Source organism: Pristiophorus japonicus, chromosome 9 (assembly GCF_044704955.1).
Source record: "Pristiophorus japonicus isolate sPriJap1 chromosome 9, sPriJap1.hap1, whole genome shotgun sequence".
Taxonomy (NCBI): domain Eukaryota; kingdom Metazoa; phylum Chordata; class Chondrichthyes; family Pristiophoridae; genus Pristiophorus; species Pristiophorus japonicus.
Window position 1 is genome coordinate 180634898 of NC_091985.1, and position 17461 is coordinate 180652358.

The window sequence follows — 17461 nt, forward strand, 5'->3', positions numbered from 1 at the left end:
TCCCTGTCCTTCAGGACCTGTGCCCAGGGGAGAAGCTGATGGGTTATCTGATCATCTTTGGGTTAAATGTTGTTTTCATTGAGCTGAGCAGCTCGTGCCAGCATCAAACACTCTCCAGTCAGGCACAGCACGGGTTAGATACAGAGTGAACCCATTGGTCGCTCCCCGACACAGATACTGAGGGACAAGGAGTGTCCGGGACACTGACATTTCTCACTCAATAAGGTATAAATTGATCCTGTACCTCTCCCCATTAATCCTTGGCTCCTCATGGGCCGAATCCTGCTCCTGTTTCCATTCCTGTAACAGCACTGAGCTCAACCCAGCCCATAATGAGCAGGGTCCAGGGAGGGTGGTTGCTAGGTACTGCAGTGATGTCATAAAGCAGGGCTATTCAGCCCAGCGGGTCCTCTCCTTGTCCCTTTAAAGGTGGAGAGCTGGGACATCCTGTCTCAACACACATCCCCTTGTTCATACTGAGAATCCCCAGGGAAGGCCCAAGGCCCACAGTGTGGAACACAACCCAGGGGGAAAGAGGAGGAGAGCTGGGACATCCTGTCTCATCACACATCCCCCTGTTTATACTGATAATCCCCAGGGAAGGTCCAAGGCCCAGAGTGTGCAACACAACCCAGGGGGAAAGAGGAGGAGAGCTGGGACATCCTGTCTCAACACACATCCCCCTGTTTATACTGATAATCCCCAGGGAAGGTCCAAGGCCCAGAGTGTGCAACACAACCCAGGGAGAAAGAGGAGGAGAGCTGGGACATCCTGTCTCAACACACATCCCCCTGTTCATACTGAGAATCCCTGGGGAAGGCCCAAGGTCGGATCGCAACCAAGGGGGAAAGAGAAGGAGAGAAGGGGAGATAAATGAAGGAGTAGGGACTGAGAGCCACCAAGCTTCAGTTTTAGAGCCTGTAGACTTCAGGAGGGGCAGACTGAGTTCTGTTGTTTCAGGATCCAGGGAGAGAACAAGGAGCAGATGGGGAGACTGGTGTGGGTTCCAGCACAGTGAGGATGTAGGGGGAGGGAGATTGTGTAGAGCCGTGTATTCGGGGTGTAGGAGGGACAAGAGAGGAAAGGTCAGAGGAGCAATTGGTGCAGCACAACCAATAATGAGAGAGTGAAGGTGGGGTCAGAGTGGGCCCTGGACAGGCCGGTAAACTGTTTGTTTGCTGTGACCAGCTTTCCTTCTGTCACAAATAGCCTCCTGTCGTCCAGTGACACAAACAGCCCGTTAAACACCACCAATGTCCTTTGGTCTGGTGAGGTCTCCCTTTGTGAAACATTGGCTGTTGTTACAGCTTCACATTCTGACTCGCTCACAGTGAGAAATGAGCTTCAGAACTGTCGACACTGTCCCTTTGAAGATCGATTGCCCATTGAGTTTGATTAAATTGATGTTAAACTAAAAATACTGCTTTGCCCTGTGACAATAACAGATTATCAGAATATTTCCCATAGGTTAAAAAACAATATTACAGGGACTCACTGCCCTGGATAGTTGAACTGGACCCTGTGATATAATAGAAATGTATTTCCTGTCAGACTTAGACACCTTGTAGATCCATCTTTAAAAAAGTTGTGAGAACTCAGTTGTCAGATGTATTCCACACAATTTGTAACAAGTGCTCAATCAGCTTGGCTTATTGTCGAGACATCAAGGACCTGACACACTGGGTGTGGGACACAAACCTGATTTATTGGACATTGATACCGATTAAACTCCAGCCCAGTTATAGGGGTTACTAACATCAGTTTTACCAAACCCCAACTGCCCGAATGAACATGGTTCAGTCCTGGATATGATTAACAGCAGAATCCAATCCCTGTACTCACTTGTGAACTTGCTGGTGCCTCAGCAGGTTGGATAAATGAGTGAATTCCTTTGCACACTCGGGGAAGGTGAACGGCATCTCCGCAGTGTGAATTCACTGGTGTGTCAGCAGAACCTTTGTGCTTTTAAAGCTCTTCTCACTGTCAGAACGTTTCAAAGATCTATTATCAGTGTGAACAAGCTGGTGTGTCCGGAGGTTGCATGACGGAGTGAATCTCATCCCACACAAACAGCAGGAGAATGGCCTCTTCCCAGTGTGAACTCACTTGTGGGTCAGCAGCTTAGATGAACGAGTGACTCCCTTCCCACATACGGAGCAGGTGAACAACCTTTACCGGATGTGAACTCACTGGTGTTTCAGTAGGTTGGACGAGTGAGTAAATGTCTTTGCACAGTGACAGCACCTAAATGATCCCTCGTCAGTGAACATTTGCTGGTGTTTCAGCAGGTTCGATGATTCTTTGAAAGTCTTCAGACAGCAAGAGCAACTGAACGGCCTCCCCGGTGTGACTGCGTTGATGAGTTTCCAGCTGGGAGGGGGAATTGAATCCCTTCCCACAGTCCCCACATTTACACAGTTTCTCCATGGTGTGTGTCCTTGTGTCTCTCCATGGTTGGACGATCAGTTGAAGCCTCGTCCACGTACACAACACGTGTACGGTTTCTCCCCGCTGTGAATGGTGCGATGTTTTTTCAGGTTGTGTAACTGGTTAAAGCCCTTTCCACAGTCGGTGCACTGGAATACTCTCACTCGGGTCGGTGCTTTTCCAGTCACACTGATGTTTGAAATCTTTGCCCACACACAGAACAGACAAACCTTTGCCCTTCCACACTCAGAGCCCGATGATATTGGGGCCCTTATGAATGCAGTGACTGTGTCAGACCTGGGTGTGATGCGGACTGGGACTTTGCTCTGTAAATGCTGCTCCCCTTTTCTCACAGCCTGGAACACCAGTTGACAAAAGCCCTCACTGAGTCCCGCATCGAAACTCTCAACAATTCAAGTGTGTGAGGGGCTTGTGGCCACCCAGTGGGTGGGGCTGACCCGGGTGGGAGGGGCTTGGGCTCCACAGTGGGCGGGGCTGAGTCCGGGTGGGAGGAACTTGGGCTTCCCAGTGGGCGGGGCTGAGCCTGGGTAGGAGGGGCTTGGGCCCCCCCAGTGGGCGGTGCTGAAGGGTCTCTGTTCCTCACTGGGTCCCAGTGCCTGGGGGATGGAACATCCTGGACCACAGCTTTATCATCACCTTTACAATAAGAGAGTGGTTACAGCATGGAAGGAGGCCATTTGGCCCATCGAGCCCGTGCCAGTTCTCTGCAAGAGCGATTAGCTGGTCCCACTCCCCCACCATTTCCCGTAGCCCCACAAACTTCTCTCCTTCTCGTACTTATCCAACTCCCTTTTGGAAGCTGTGATTGAGTTTGCCTCCACCTCCCTTTCTGGCAGTGCATTCCAGATCCTGACCACTCGCTGCATAAAAAGGGTTTTTCTGACGTCACCCTTGGTTCTTCTGCCCATCACCTTAAATCTGTGTCATCTGCTTCTTGAACCTTCTGCCAATGGGAACAGGTTCTATCAACTCTGTCCAGACCTCTCATGATTTTGAACATCTATCAAATCTCCTCTCAATCTCTGCTCTAAGGAGAACAATCCCAGCTTCTCCAGTCTATCCAAGTAACTGAAGTCCCTCATCCCTGGAATCAATCTTGTCAATCTTTTCTGCACCCTCTCCAAGGCCTCCACATACTTTCGAAAATGCGGTGCCCAGAATTGGACACAATGGGCTCAAGTTTCGGCCTCAGTTGCTCCTGATTTTTTGGAGCAACTGGTGTAGAATGGAGTATCTTAGAAATTCAAATTCTCGGCATTTAGTTTGCTCCAGTTCTAGTCAGTTAGAACAGTTTCACTTTGGAACAGAATTTTTTTTTCAAAAGGGGGTGTGTCCGGCCACTTACGCCTGTTTTCAAAGTTTCGGCAGTGAAAACTTACTCCAAACTAACTTAGAATGGAGTAAGTGAAGATTTTTGTACGCTCGAAAAAACCTTGTCTACACGTTAGAAAATCAGGCGTAGGTTACAAATCAGGCGTAGGGAATGGGGGGAGGGGGTTTAAAGGGAAGTTTACAAACATTAAACACTTCAGTTTTACAAATAAAGAGCCATCATCAATAATAAATGATAAAAACATCAATAAATCAATCAAAAAAAATTAATAAGAATTTAAAAAAAAAAAAATCAATAAATACAACATTTTCTACTTACAGACTGCAGCACCGGGAGCCCTCCAACAGCGTGCTGGGATGCCCCCCCCCCCCCCACTCCCCAGTGTGTCTCTGTCAGTGTCTCTATCTCTCTGTCTGTCTGTCTGTGTGTGTCTCTCACTCTCTGTCTGTCAGTGTCTGTGTTTCTGACAGCGACGGGTGGAGGGGAGGGGGAGGATGGTGAGGGGTGGTGGAGGGATGGAGGGAGGGGGAGGAGGAGTGGGGGGGAAGAGGGGGTTGGGGGGGAGAGGGGTGACAAGGGAGGGAGGGAAGGGGGGGTGAGAAGGGAGAGAGGGGAGGGGGGGTGAGAAGGGAGGGAGGGGAGGGGGAGTGAGAAAGGAGGGAGGGGAGGGGGAGGAAAGGTAGGAGGAGGGAGGGGAGGGAAGGGAGGGGGGAGAGAAGGGGGAAGAGAGAGAGAGAGAGAGAAAGAAAGGAGAGGGAGGCTGGGCCCGGCCGGGCCCAAGACTTCGAGCTTAGACTTACCGGATTGACAGGTAGGTGGCGTCGGGTCCGGGGTCCAGGGGGGTCGGGAGCGCGGATCGGGGGGAGCGCGGGACGGGGCAGAAGGGAGGGGGGGTCGGTCAGTCAAGGGAGGGGCGGAGATCGGTCGGGGTGAGGGGGGAAGTTCGGGAGCGGGGGAAGCAGAGGTCGGGTCGGGGTGGGGGGGCGGTCCGGTGGGGGGCGTGGGAGCGGGAGTCAAGTCGGGTCAGGTCCGGTCCGAAGGAAACAGGAGCTGGGCGTGGGAGGAGCCTTATGCACGCAGCCCCAGTGAGCCCATTCGGCCAGGGTTAGGGGCTGCGTGCTTCGGGCCCCTCCCACATAGTTTTGGGCGCCTGGAGCTACTGCACATGCGCGCCCACTGTAGCACGCATGTGCAGAGATCCCGGCACTGTTTTCAGCGCAGGGACCTAGCTCCGCCCCCTACAGCTTTTGCTGCACCGTGCCGAGGGCCAGAGGACCTGCCGTGAGCTGGAGAATCTGGAAGTCTTTTTTAGGCGCACTTTGTGGCGCGAAAAACGGGCGTCCAGGTTGGGGCTGTGCTGTTCTAGGCGCGGCCCGAAACTTGGGCCCAATACTTCAGTTGCAGATAGTGCAGATGACACGAAGCTGGGTGGCAGTGCGAGCTGTGAGGAGGATGTTAATAGACTGCAGGGGGACTTGGACAGGTTAGTTGAATGGGCAAATGCATGGCAGCTGCAGTATAAAATGTGAGGTTATCCACTTTGATGGCAAAAACATGAAGGCAGATTATTATCTGAATGGTGACAGATTATGAAAAGGGGAGGTGCAAAGGGACCTGGGTTTCATGGTACATCAGTCATTGAAGGTAGGCATGCAGGTACAGCGGGCAGTAAAGAAAGCAAATGGCATGCTGGCCTTCATAGCGAGGGGATTTGAGTATAAGAGCAGGGAAGTCTTATTGAAGTTGTAAAGGCCCTTGGTGAGACCACACCTTGAGTATTGTGTGCAGTTTTGGTCTCCTAATCTGAGGAAGGGCGTGCTTGCTATTGAGCGAAGGTTCCCCAGACCGATTCCCGGGATGGCAGGACTGACATATAAGGAAAGATTGGATCGGCTAGGCTTATACTCACTGGAATTTAGAAGAATGAGAGGGGATCTCATTGAAACTTATAACATTCTGATGGGACTGGACAGGTTAGATACAGGTAGAATGTTCCCGATGTTGGGGAAGTCCAGAACCAGGGGTTACGGTCTAAAGATAAGGGGTAAGCCATATAGGACCGAGATGAGGAGAAACTTTTTCACCCAGAGAGTTGAGAACCGATGGAATTCTCTACCACAGAAAGTTATTGAGTCCAGTTCGTTAGATATATTCAAAAGGGAGTTAGATGTGGCCCTTACGGCTAAAGGGATCAGGGGGTATGGAGAGAAGGCAGGGGCGGGGCACTGAGGTTGCATGATCAGCCATGATCATATTGAATGGCGGTGCAGGCTCGAAGGGCCGAATGGCCTGCTCCTGCACCTATTTTCTGTATTTCTATGTTTGAGGCCGAACCTGTATTTTATAGAGGTCCATCATAATATCCATGTTTTGTAATCTATGCCTCTATGATGCCCAGGAGCCTGTAAGCATTTTTAAACTGCTTTCTCAACCTGCCCTGCCCCCTTCAACGATTTGTGCACATAGACCCCTCGGTCTCTCTGTTCATGTACCCCTTTAAAAATGTACCCTTTAGTTTATATTGCCTCTCCTTGTTCTTCCTACCAAAATGTATCACTTCAAACTTTTCTGTGTTAAATTTCATCTGCCACGTGTCCGCCCATTTCACCAGCCTGTCTGTGTCCTCCTGAAGCCTATCACCATCCACTGTACTGTGTCTGTCCATTTCACCAGCCTGTGTGTGTCCTCCTGAAGTCTATCACCATCCACTGTACTGTGTCTGTCCATTTCACCAGCCTGTGTGTGTCCTCCTGAAGTCTATCACCATCCACTGTACTGTGTCTGTCCATTTCACCAGCCTGTGTGTGTCCTCCTGAAGTCTATCACCATCCACTGTACTGTGTCTGTCCATTTCACCAGCCTGTGTGTGTCCTCCTGAAGTCTATCACCATTCACTGTACTGTGTCTGTCCATTTCACCAGCCTGTGTGTGTCCTCCTGAAGTCTATCACCATTCACTGTACTGTGTCTGTCCATTTCACCAGCCTGTGTGTGTCCTCCTGAAGTCTATCACCATCCACTGTATTGTGTCTGTCCATTTCACCAGCCTGTGTGTGTCCTCCTGAAGTCTATCACCATCCACTGTATTGTGTCTGTCCATTTCACCAGCCTGTCTGTGTCCTCCTGAAGTCTATCACCATCCCCTCACCATTCACTGTACGGTCTCTGTCCTCCTGAAGTCTATCACCATCCCCTCACCATTCACTATCCTTCCAAGTTTTGATCCATCTACAGATTTGGAAACTGTGCCTTGTACACCCAGGTCTGTGTCATTAATATTTATTAGAAAAAGCAGTGTCCCCAGTACTGAGCCCTGGGGAACACCACCGTGTACCTTCAAGTCCGAAAAACAACCGTTCCCCACAACTCTTTGTTTCCTCTCACTGAACCAACTGAGTATCCATGCTGCCACTGTCTCTTTTATTCCATGGGCTTCGATTTTGCTGGTATTGGTAACATGCCCGGGATCATAGTGAGGAGATTTGAGTACAGGGGCAGGGAGGTGTTACTGCAGTTGTACAGGGCCTTGGTGAGGCCACACCTGGAGTATTGTGTACAGTTTTGGTCTCCTAACTTGAGGAAGGACATTCTTGCTATTGAGGGAGTGCAGCGAAGGTTCACCAGACTGATTCCCGGGATGGCAGGACTGACATATCAAGAAAGACTGGATCAACTGGGCTTGTATTCACTGGAGTTCAGAAGAATGAGAGGGGATCTCATAGAAACGTTTAAAATTCTGACGGGTTTAGAGAGGTTAGATGCAGGAAGAATGTTCCCAATTTGGGGAAGTCCAGAACCAGGGATCACAGTCTAAGGATAAGGGGTAAGTCATTTAGGACCGAGATGAGGAGAAACTTCTTCACCCAGAGAGTGGTGAACCTGTGGAATTCTCTACCACAGAAGGTTGTTGAGGCCAATTCACTAAATATATTCGAAAAGGAGTTAGATGTAGTCCTTACTACTAGGGGGATCAAGGGGTATGGCGAGAAAGCAGGAATGGGGTACTGAAGTTGCATGTTCAGCCATGAACTCATTGAATGGCGGTGCAGGCTAGAAGGGCCGAATGGCCTACTCCTGCACCTATTTTCTATGTTTTTATGTTTCTATGACTAAACAGAAAACCCAGTCTGTTAATCACTTTCAGCTACTGGACTTAGCTTGTGCCCCAGAGCATCTCTTCCACCTTCAATGTGTGAATAGAGCATCACGCCTGCAAAGCTGGTTCAAGTTTATATCCACGCAGCAAATATATTTAAGAAAAGTCTGTTGGCCGATGAGAAACTGTTCAGGTACCAGCGTACTGCTGGTTTGCCTGGCATTTTGTCTGTAATGGGAAATAACTGAACATTTCTCCCAGTGTAACCTTTGCTGTAATGAAATGTTTTTTTTAATAAGCCTCATGTCCTTGGTCATGTCTGCTGCAGTTGTGTAGAGAGGGAATGTGTGAAGTGATGGTATTTGTATGGAGATGTGAAACAAGGAAACGGTATCTGTGTGTGACAGTGACACAGCCTTGTGGTCACAGGGAGAACCAGGCACCGATATCCTTGTGGTTATGGTTTGAGCAGGGTCAGTTCACCAATGCTCGAGCTAAGGGGTTCCAGGGATCGGCAGCAGCGACAGTAAATATAATCTAAATGTAAATTCCGATGTAGTTTATCTTCATTTATTCCTATTTTAATAGCTTTTGCTGAATGTGCCCCATACCAGGTGTCAGGATATTGGATCAGGCCCACCATAGAAAATCAGTTTGACACCCTGAGGTAGACAATGTCAACCGGATTCCCCCATCCACCAACCGAACAACTTCTTTACAAACTCAAGCTAGTTTGTCAGACATGACTTTGTTTACTGGAATCCGTGTTCAGTATCTCTAATGTCCTCTTCCCTACCCCATGATCGAAAACAGCATCTCTCAGGATCCCTTCAAGTATCTTCCTGGTGATCAAGGTCACATTGATGGGCCTTCAATTCCCGATCTCTGATTTGTGCCCAATTTGCAAAATGGAAACTACGTGTGCTGCCTTCCATCTCAGGGAACAACCCATGACTCTACTGAGCTGTTGGAGATATGGGCAAGGGGCTGACAGAGCACCCGTCCCATCTCTTTAAACACCCTTGGGTGGATAACATCCGCACCTTACACAGTCAAGATGAACCCGCACTGTGACTTTGCTGTCAGTGAAGAGAGACGAGAAAGACCAAAGTGCGGTTTGCCCCTCTCAGTGTGACCCTGACGGACTATGTCCAGGCTGAAGTTCTCCCCCCATACAATCCTCCCCCCAGATTGTCCTCTCTGAGCTCCAGCCAGGTGATGCTAAACACTCGGGTGGGAAAGTCAAAAATCTACAGCAATGTGTTGAAAGCAACTCTAATTTATTTATATATATCCCAAATATCTAACTCCAGTCCAGTTACAGGAGTTATTAACATCAGCGGAAACAAACCCCAACTGTCAGAATGAACACGATTCAGTCCGGGATGTGATTAACAGCAGCAATAACAGCAGAATCCCACTCCTGCAGTCACTTGTGAACTCGCTTGTGTGTCAGCAGGTGGGATGATCGAGTGAATCCCTCCCCACACTCTGAGTAGGTAAACGGCCTCTCCCCAGTGTGAACTCGCTGGTGTGAGAGCAGGCTGGATGTCTCAGTGAATCCCTTCCCACAATCGGAGCAGGTGAACGGCCTCTCCCCAGTGTGAACTCGCTGGTGCTTCAGCAGCCCGGATGACCTAGTGAATCCCTTCCCACACTCAGAGCAGGGGAACGGCCTCTCCCCAGTGTGAACTCGCTGGTGTGTCAGCAGGGTGAATGACTGAGTGAATCCCTTCCCACACTCAGAGCACTTGAACAACCTCTCCCCAGTGTGACCTCGCTGGTGTCTCAGCAGGTCGGATGATGTAGTGAATCTCGCCGCACACTCAGGGCAGGGGAACAGCCTCTCCCCAGTGTGAACTCGCTGGTGTCTCAGCAGGTCGGATGAAGTAGTGAATCCCTTCCCGCAGTCGGAGCAGGTGAACGGCCTCTCCCCAGTGTGACCCCGACGATGTGTTTCCAGCTGGGACGGGCATTTGAAACATTTCCCACAATCCCCACATTTACACAGTTTCTACCCAGTGTGACTGCACTTGTGTCTCTCCAGGTTGGATGATCAGCTGAAGCCTTGTCCAACACAGAGCACGTGTATCGTTTCTCCCCGCTGTGAACAGTGCCTGTTGCTTCCATGGTCAAAGGCCGATGATATTCAGCTCCTGATGAATCGAGTGACTCCGTCAGATCTTAATGTGATGTTTGGTTTGAGCCTCCGGTCGACAAATCCTCCCCGTTTAATACCCTGTAAAGTGAATTTCAAACAGGAAAAAGGTTGGGTGAGAGAGAACCCACAAAAACACAAAGGCAGGTTGTGAAATTGAGCTGAATGAACTTGGCTATTTGTGCGGCTGTCAGCAGAAAAAAGGTAACGATGAAAGCTGTCGGATTGTGGTAATAACCCAACTGGTCACTAATGTCCTTCAGGGACGGGAACCCACTACCCGGTCTGGGCCTACACAAGACTCTGGCCTCTATGGGAGGAGGGAGAGGTGGTCGGGGTGAAGGGGAGGGAGTTTATACATCTGCAGGTCAACCAGAACTTTGACAGAACCTCCCAAACCCACAACCTCTCCCACCTAGATGGACCAAGGCACCAGGTGTTTGGGAAATCCATCACCTCCAAGTTCCCCATCAACTCTCTCACCATCCTGACTTGGGCATATATCACCATTCCTACATCGTCACTGGGTGAAAATCCTGGAACTCCTCACCTAACAGCATTGTGGGAGGACCGTCACCACACGGACTGCAGCGGTTCGAGAAGAAGGCCCATCATCACCTTGTCAAGGGGCAAATGGAAATTGGAAATATATTCTGGCCTTACTAGCGACACCCACATCCCAAGAATAGATTAAAACAAATCTGTACATTGAAAGCCTCTGCAGAAATACTTGTTCCTCAACCAATACTCTTCTACATTGTGCGGGCAGTGTCTGTTTCACAACCTAATCTCCCCTAGAATCCACCGCCGTTGACAGTCTCTCATTGGAAATGGTTGGGCCCGACTGGGCTCAGAGGTACTGGGGTTAAACCCAGCAGCTTCTCCCCCCCCGCCCCTCCCTCTCCACTCCAGCTCAAACTGATGCAACAAACAGACCCACACAGGAGGCCAGGGAGCGACTTCCGCATCCAGTGCCCACCCTGATACAGAGCGGCTCTGGATTGGTCGCTCTGTGTTTCCAGTATCGATGCACTTAAGATCAGCATATGAGGGAGAAGGGAAGAGGCTTCTGCTGATCGAGTTAGAACCATAGAATCAGAGAATGGTTACAGCATGGAAGTAGACCATTCGGCCCGTCGAGCCCGTGCCGGCTCTCTGCAAGGGCACCTCAGCTAGTCCCACTCCCCGCCCTTACCCCACAGCCCTGCAACTGTTTTTCTTTCAGGCACTTATCCAACTCCCTTTTGAAAGTCGTGATTGAGTCTGCCTCCACCACCCTTTCAGGCTGTGTATTCCCGATATTAACCACTTGCTACGCGAAAAGGTTTTTTCTTGTGTCGCCTTTGGTTCTTTTGCCCATCATCTTAAATCTGTGTCCTCTGGTCCTCGACCATTCAATAAGATCATGGCTGATCCGATCATGGACTCAGCTCCACTTCCCTGCCCACTCCACATAACCCTTTACTCCCAAATCGCTCAAAAATCTATCTCCGCCTTAAATATATTCAATGACCCAGCCTCCACAGCTCTCCGGGGCAGAGAATTCCACAGATTTACAACACTCAAGAGAAGAAATTTCCCCTCATCTCAGTTTTAAATGGGCAACCCCTTATTCTGAAACTATGCCCCCTGGTTCAAGATTCCCCTTTGAGTGGAAACAGCCTCCCTGCATCCACCTTGTCAAGCCCCCACAGTATCTTTTATGTTTCAATAAGATCACCTCTCATTCTTCTGAACTCCAATGTGTATAGGCCCAAACTACTCAACCTTTCTTCATAGGTCAAACCCCCTCATCTCAGGAATCAACCCAGTGAACCTTCTCTGAACTGCCTCCAATGAAAGTATATCCTTCTTTCAACACTGAGACCAAAACTGTAGGCAGTATTCCAGGTGTGGCCTCATCAATATCCTGTACAGTTGTAGCAGGACTTCTCTGCTTTTATACTCTATCCCCCTTGCAACCCCAGCTTCTTCGGTCTGTCCAGGTAACTGAAGCCCCTCATCCCTGGAATCATTCTCGTAAATCTTTTCTGCATCCTCTCCAAGGTCTTCACATTATTCCTAAAATGTGTTGCCCACAATTGGGCACAACACTCCAGTTGAGGCCGAACCAGTGCTTTGTACAGGTTCATCATAATATTCACATTTTAGTACTCTATACTTCTATTTATAAACAGAGATACTGTCCAATGTAATATAAACAGGGACAGGGTCCAGTGTAATATAAACAGGGACAGGGTCTAGTGTAATATAAACAGGGACAGGGTCTAGTGTAATATAAACAGGGACAGGGTCCAGTGTAATATAAACAGAGACAGGGTCGAGTGTAATATAAACAGAAGCAAGGTTGAATGTAATATAAACCGAGACAGGGTCTAGTGTAATATAAACAGAGACAGGGTCCAGTGTAATATAAACAGAGACAGGGTCTAGTGTAATATAAACAGGGACAGGGTCTAGTGTAATATAAACAGGGACAGGGTCCAGTGTAATATAAACAGAGACAGGGTCGAGTGTAATATAAACAGAAGCAAGGTTGAATGTAATATAAACCGAGACAGGGTCTAGTGTAATATAAACAGAGACAGGGTCTAGTGTAATATAAACGGAGACAGGGTTTCGTGTAATATAAACAGAGACAGGGTCTAGTGTAATATAAACAGAGACAGGGTCTACTGTAATATAAACGGAGACAGGGTCTAGTGTTATATAAACGGAGACAGGGTTTCGTGTAATATAAAAAGAGACAGGGTTTCGTGTAATATAAACAGAGACAGGGTCTAGTGTAATATAAACAGAGACAGGGTCTAGTGTAATATAAACAGAGACAGGGTCTAGTGTAATATAAACAGAGACAGGGTCTAGTGTAATATAAACGGAGACAGGGTCTAGTGTAATATAAACAGAGACAGGGTCTAGTGTAATATAAACAGAGACAGGGTCTAGTGTAATATAAACAGGGACAGGGTCTCGTGTAATATAAACAGAGACAGGGTCTCGTGTAATATAAACAGAGACAGAGTCCAGTGTAATATAAACAGAGACAGGGTCTCGTGTAATATAAACAGGGACAGGGTCTCGTGTAATATAAACCGAGACAGGGTCTTGTGTAATTATGATCAGTGACATAGAAAATAGGTGCAGGAGTAGGCCATTCGGCCCTTTGAGCCTGCACCGCCATTCAATGAGTTCATGGCTGAACATGAAACTTCAGTACCCCATTCCTGCTTTCTCACCATACCCCTTGATCCCCCGAGTAGTAAAGACTTCATCTAACTCCTTTTTGAATATATTTAGTGAATTGGCCTCAACTACTTTCTGTGGTAGAGAATTCCACAGGTTCACCACTCTCTGGGTGAAGAAGTTTCTCCTCATCTTGGTCCTAAATGGCTTATCCCTTCTCCTTAAATTGTGACCCCTGTTTCTGGACTTTCCCAACATTGGGAACATTCTTCCTGCATCTAACCTGTCTAAACCCATCAGAATTTTAAATGTTTCTATGAGATCCCCTCTCATTCTTCTGAACTCCAGTGAATTCAAGCCCAGTTGATCCAGTCTTTCTTGATATCTCGGTCCCACCATCCCGGGGATCAGTCTGGTGAACCTTTGCTGCACTCCATCAATAGCAAGAATGTCCTTCCTCAAGTTAGGAGACCAAAACTGTACATAATACTCCAGGTGTGGCCTCACCAAGGCCCTGTACAACTGTAGTAACACCTCCCTGCCCCTGTACTCAAATCCGCTCGCTATGAAGGCCAACATGCCATTTGCTTTCTTAACCGCCTACTGTACCTGCATGCCAACCTTCAATGACTGATGTACCATGACATCCAGGTCTCGTTGCACCTCCCCTTTTTCTAATCTGTCACCATTCAGATAATAGTCTGTCTCTCTGTTTTTACCACCAAAGTGGATAACCTCACATTTATCCACATGATACTTCATCTGCCATGCATTTGCCCACTCACCTAACCTATCCAAGTCACAGTGCAGCCTCATAGCATCCTCCTCACAGCTCACAGTGCCACCCAACTTAGTGTCATCCGCAAATTTGGAGATACTACATTTAATCCCCTTGTCTAAATCATTAATGTACAATGTAAACAGCTGGGGCCCCAGCACAGAACCTTGCGGTACCCCACTAGTCACTGCCTGCCATTCTGAAAAGTACCCATATTGGCCTTCACAGCTAGGGGATTTGAGTATAGGAGCAGGGAGGTCTTAATGCAGTTGTACAGGGCCTTGGCGAGGCCTCACCTGGAATATTGTGTTCAGTTTTGGTCTCCAAATCTGAGGAAGGGCATTCTTGCTATTGAGGGAGTGCAGCGAAGGTTCACCAGATTGATTCCGGGGATGGGGGGACTGACATATGAGGAGAGACTGGATCGACTGGGCCTGTATTCACTGGAGTTTAGAAGAATGAGAGGGGATCTCATAGAAACATATAAAATTCTGACGGGACTGAGGAGGTTAGCTGCAGGAAGAATGTTCCCGATGTTGGGGAAGTTCAGAACCAGGGGACACAGTATTAGGATAAGGGGTAGGCCATTTAGGATTGAGATGAGGATAAACTTCTTCACTCAGAGAGTTGTTAACTTGTGGAATTCCCTGCAGCAGAGAGTTGTTGATGCCAGTGCATTGGATATATTCAAAGAGGGAGTTAGATATGGGCCTGACAGCAAAAGGGATCAAGGGGTATGGAGAGAAAGCAGGAAAGGGGTACTGAGGTGAATGATCAGCCATGATCTTATTGAATGGTGGTGCAGGCTTGAAGGACCAAATGGCCTACTCCTGCACCTATTTTCTAAGTGTCTATGTACTTGACATATGTCAAGATTAACCTGCACGGTGACTTTGCTGTCAGTGAAGAGAGATGAGAAAGAACAAAGTGCTGTTTGCCCCTCTCAGTGTGACCCTGAAGGACTATGTCCAGGATGAAGTTCTCCCCGCATACGATCCTCCCCCCAGATTGTCCTCTCTGAACTCCAGCCAGGTGATGCTAAACACTCGGGTGGGAAAGACAAAAATCCACAGGAATGTATTGAAAGTAACACTAATTTATTTGTCTATATCCCAAATATTAAAGTCCAGCCCAGTTACAGGGTTATTAACATCAGCGGAAACAAACCCCAACTGTCAGAATGAACACGACTCAGTCCAGGATGTGATTAACAGCAGCAATAACAGCAGATTACAACCCCTGCAGTCACTTGTGAACTCGTCGGTGTGACAGCAGGTGGGATGACCGAGTGAATCCCTTCCCACACTCAGAGCAGGTGAACGGCTTCTCCCCAGTGTGAACTCGCTGATGTGTTTCCAGCTGGGATGGGTATATGAAACGTTTCCCACAATCCCCACATTTACACGGTTTCTCCCCAGTGTGACTGCGCTTGTGTCTCTCCAGGTTGGATGATCGGCTGAAGCCTTGTCCACACACAGAGCATGTGCACCCTTTCTCCCCGCTGTGAACAGTGCTTTTTGCTTCCATGGTCAAAGGCCGATGATATTCAGGTCCCGACGATTCAAGTGACCGTCAAATCTTAATATGATGTTTGGTTTGAGCCTCCGGTCGACAAATCCTCCCCGTTTAATACCCTGTAAAGTGAATTTTAAACAGGAAAAAGGTCGGTGAGAGAAAACACACAAAAACACAAAGGCAGGTTGTGAAATTGAGCTGAATGAACCTGGTTATTTGTGCGGACATCAGCAGAAAAAAGTGACGATGAAAGCTGTCGGATTGTGGTAATAACCCAACTGGTCACTAATGTCCTTCAGGAACGGGAACCCACCACCCGGTCTGGGCCTACACTAGACTCTGGCCTCTATGGGAGGAGGGAGAAGTGGTCGGGATGAAGGGGAGGGACTTTATACATCTGCAGGTCAACCAGAACTTTGACAGAACCGCCCAAACCCACAACCTCTCCCACCTAGATGGACCAAGGCACCAGGTGCTTGGGAAATCCATCACCTCCAAGTTCCCCTCCAAGTCTCCCACCATCCTGACTTGGGCATATATCACCGTTCCTACATCGTCACTGGGTGAAAATCCTGGAACTCCTCGCCTAACAGCATTGTGGGAGGACCGTCACCACACGGACTGCAGCGGTTCGAGAAGAAGGCCCACCATCACCTTGTCAAGGGGCAAATGGAAATTGGAAATATATTCTGGCCTTACTAGCGACACCCACATCCCAAGAATAGATTAAAACAAATCTGGACATTGAAAGCCTCCACACAAAAACCAATACTCTTCTATATTGTGCGGACAGTGTCTGTTTCACAACCTAATCTCCCCTAGAATCCACCGCCGTTGACAGTTTCTCATTGGAAATTGTTGGGCCCAACTGGGCTCAGAGGTACTGGGGTTAAACCCAGCAGCTTCTCCCCCCCAGCCCCACCCCTCCCTCTCCACTCCAGCTCAAACTGATGCAACAAACAGACCCACACAGGAGGCCAGGGAGCGACTTCCGCATCCAGTGCCCACCCTGATACAGAGCGGCTCTGGATTGGTCGCTCTGTGTTTCCAGTATCGATACACTTAAGTTCAGCATATGAGGGGGAAGGGAAGAGGCTTCTGCTGATCGAGTTAGAACCATAGAATCAGAGAATGGTTACAGCACGGAAGTAGACCATTTGGCCCGTCGAGCAAGAGCACCTCAGCTAGTCCCACTCCCCCGCCCTTACCCCACAGCCCTGCAACTGTTTTTCTTTCAGGCACTTATCCAACTCCTTTTTGAAAGCGGTGGTTGAGTCTGCCTCCACCACCCTTTCAGGCCGTGCATTCCAGATATTAACCACTCGCTACGCAAAAAGGTTTTTTATTGTGTCGCCTTTGGTTCTTTTGCCCATCACCTTAAATCTGTGCCCTCTGGTCCTCGACCATTCAATAAGATCATGGATGATCCGATCATGTACTCAGCTCCACTTCCCTGCCCACTCCACATAACCCTTTACTTCCATATCACTCAAAAATCTGTCTATCTCCGCCTTAAATATATTCAATGACCCAGCCTCCACAGCTCTCCGGGGCAGAGAATTTCACAGATTTACAACACTCAAAAGAAGAAATTCCCTCTCGTTCAAGTTTTAAATGGGCAACCCCTTATTCTGAAACTATGCCCCCTAGTTCTAGATTTCCCGATGAGTAGAAACATCCACTCTGCATCCGCCTTATCAAGCACCCTCAGAATCTTATACGTTTCAATAAGATCACCTCTCATTCTTCTGGACTCCAATGTGTATAGGCCCAAACTACTCAACCTTTCTTCATAGGTCAACCCCCTCATCTCAGGAATCAACCTAGTGAACCTTCTCTGAACAGCCTCCAATGAAAGTATATCCTTCCTTAAATACGAAAACCAAAATTCAACGCAGTACTCCAGGTGTGGCCTCATCAATATCCTGTACAGTTGTAGCAGGACTTCTCT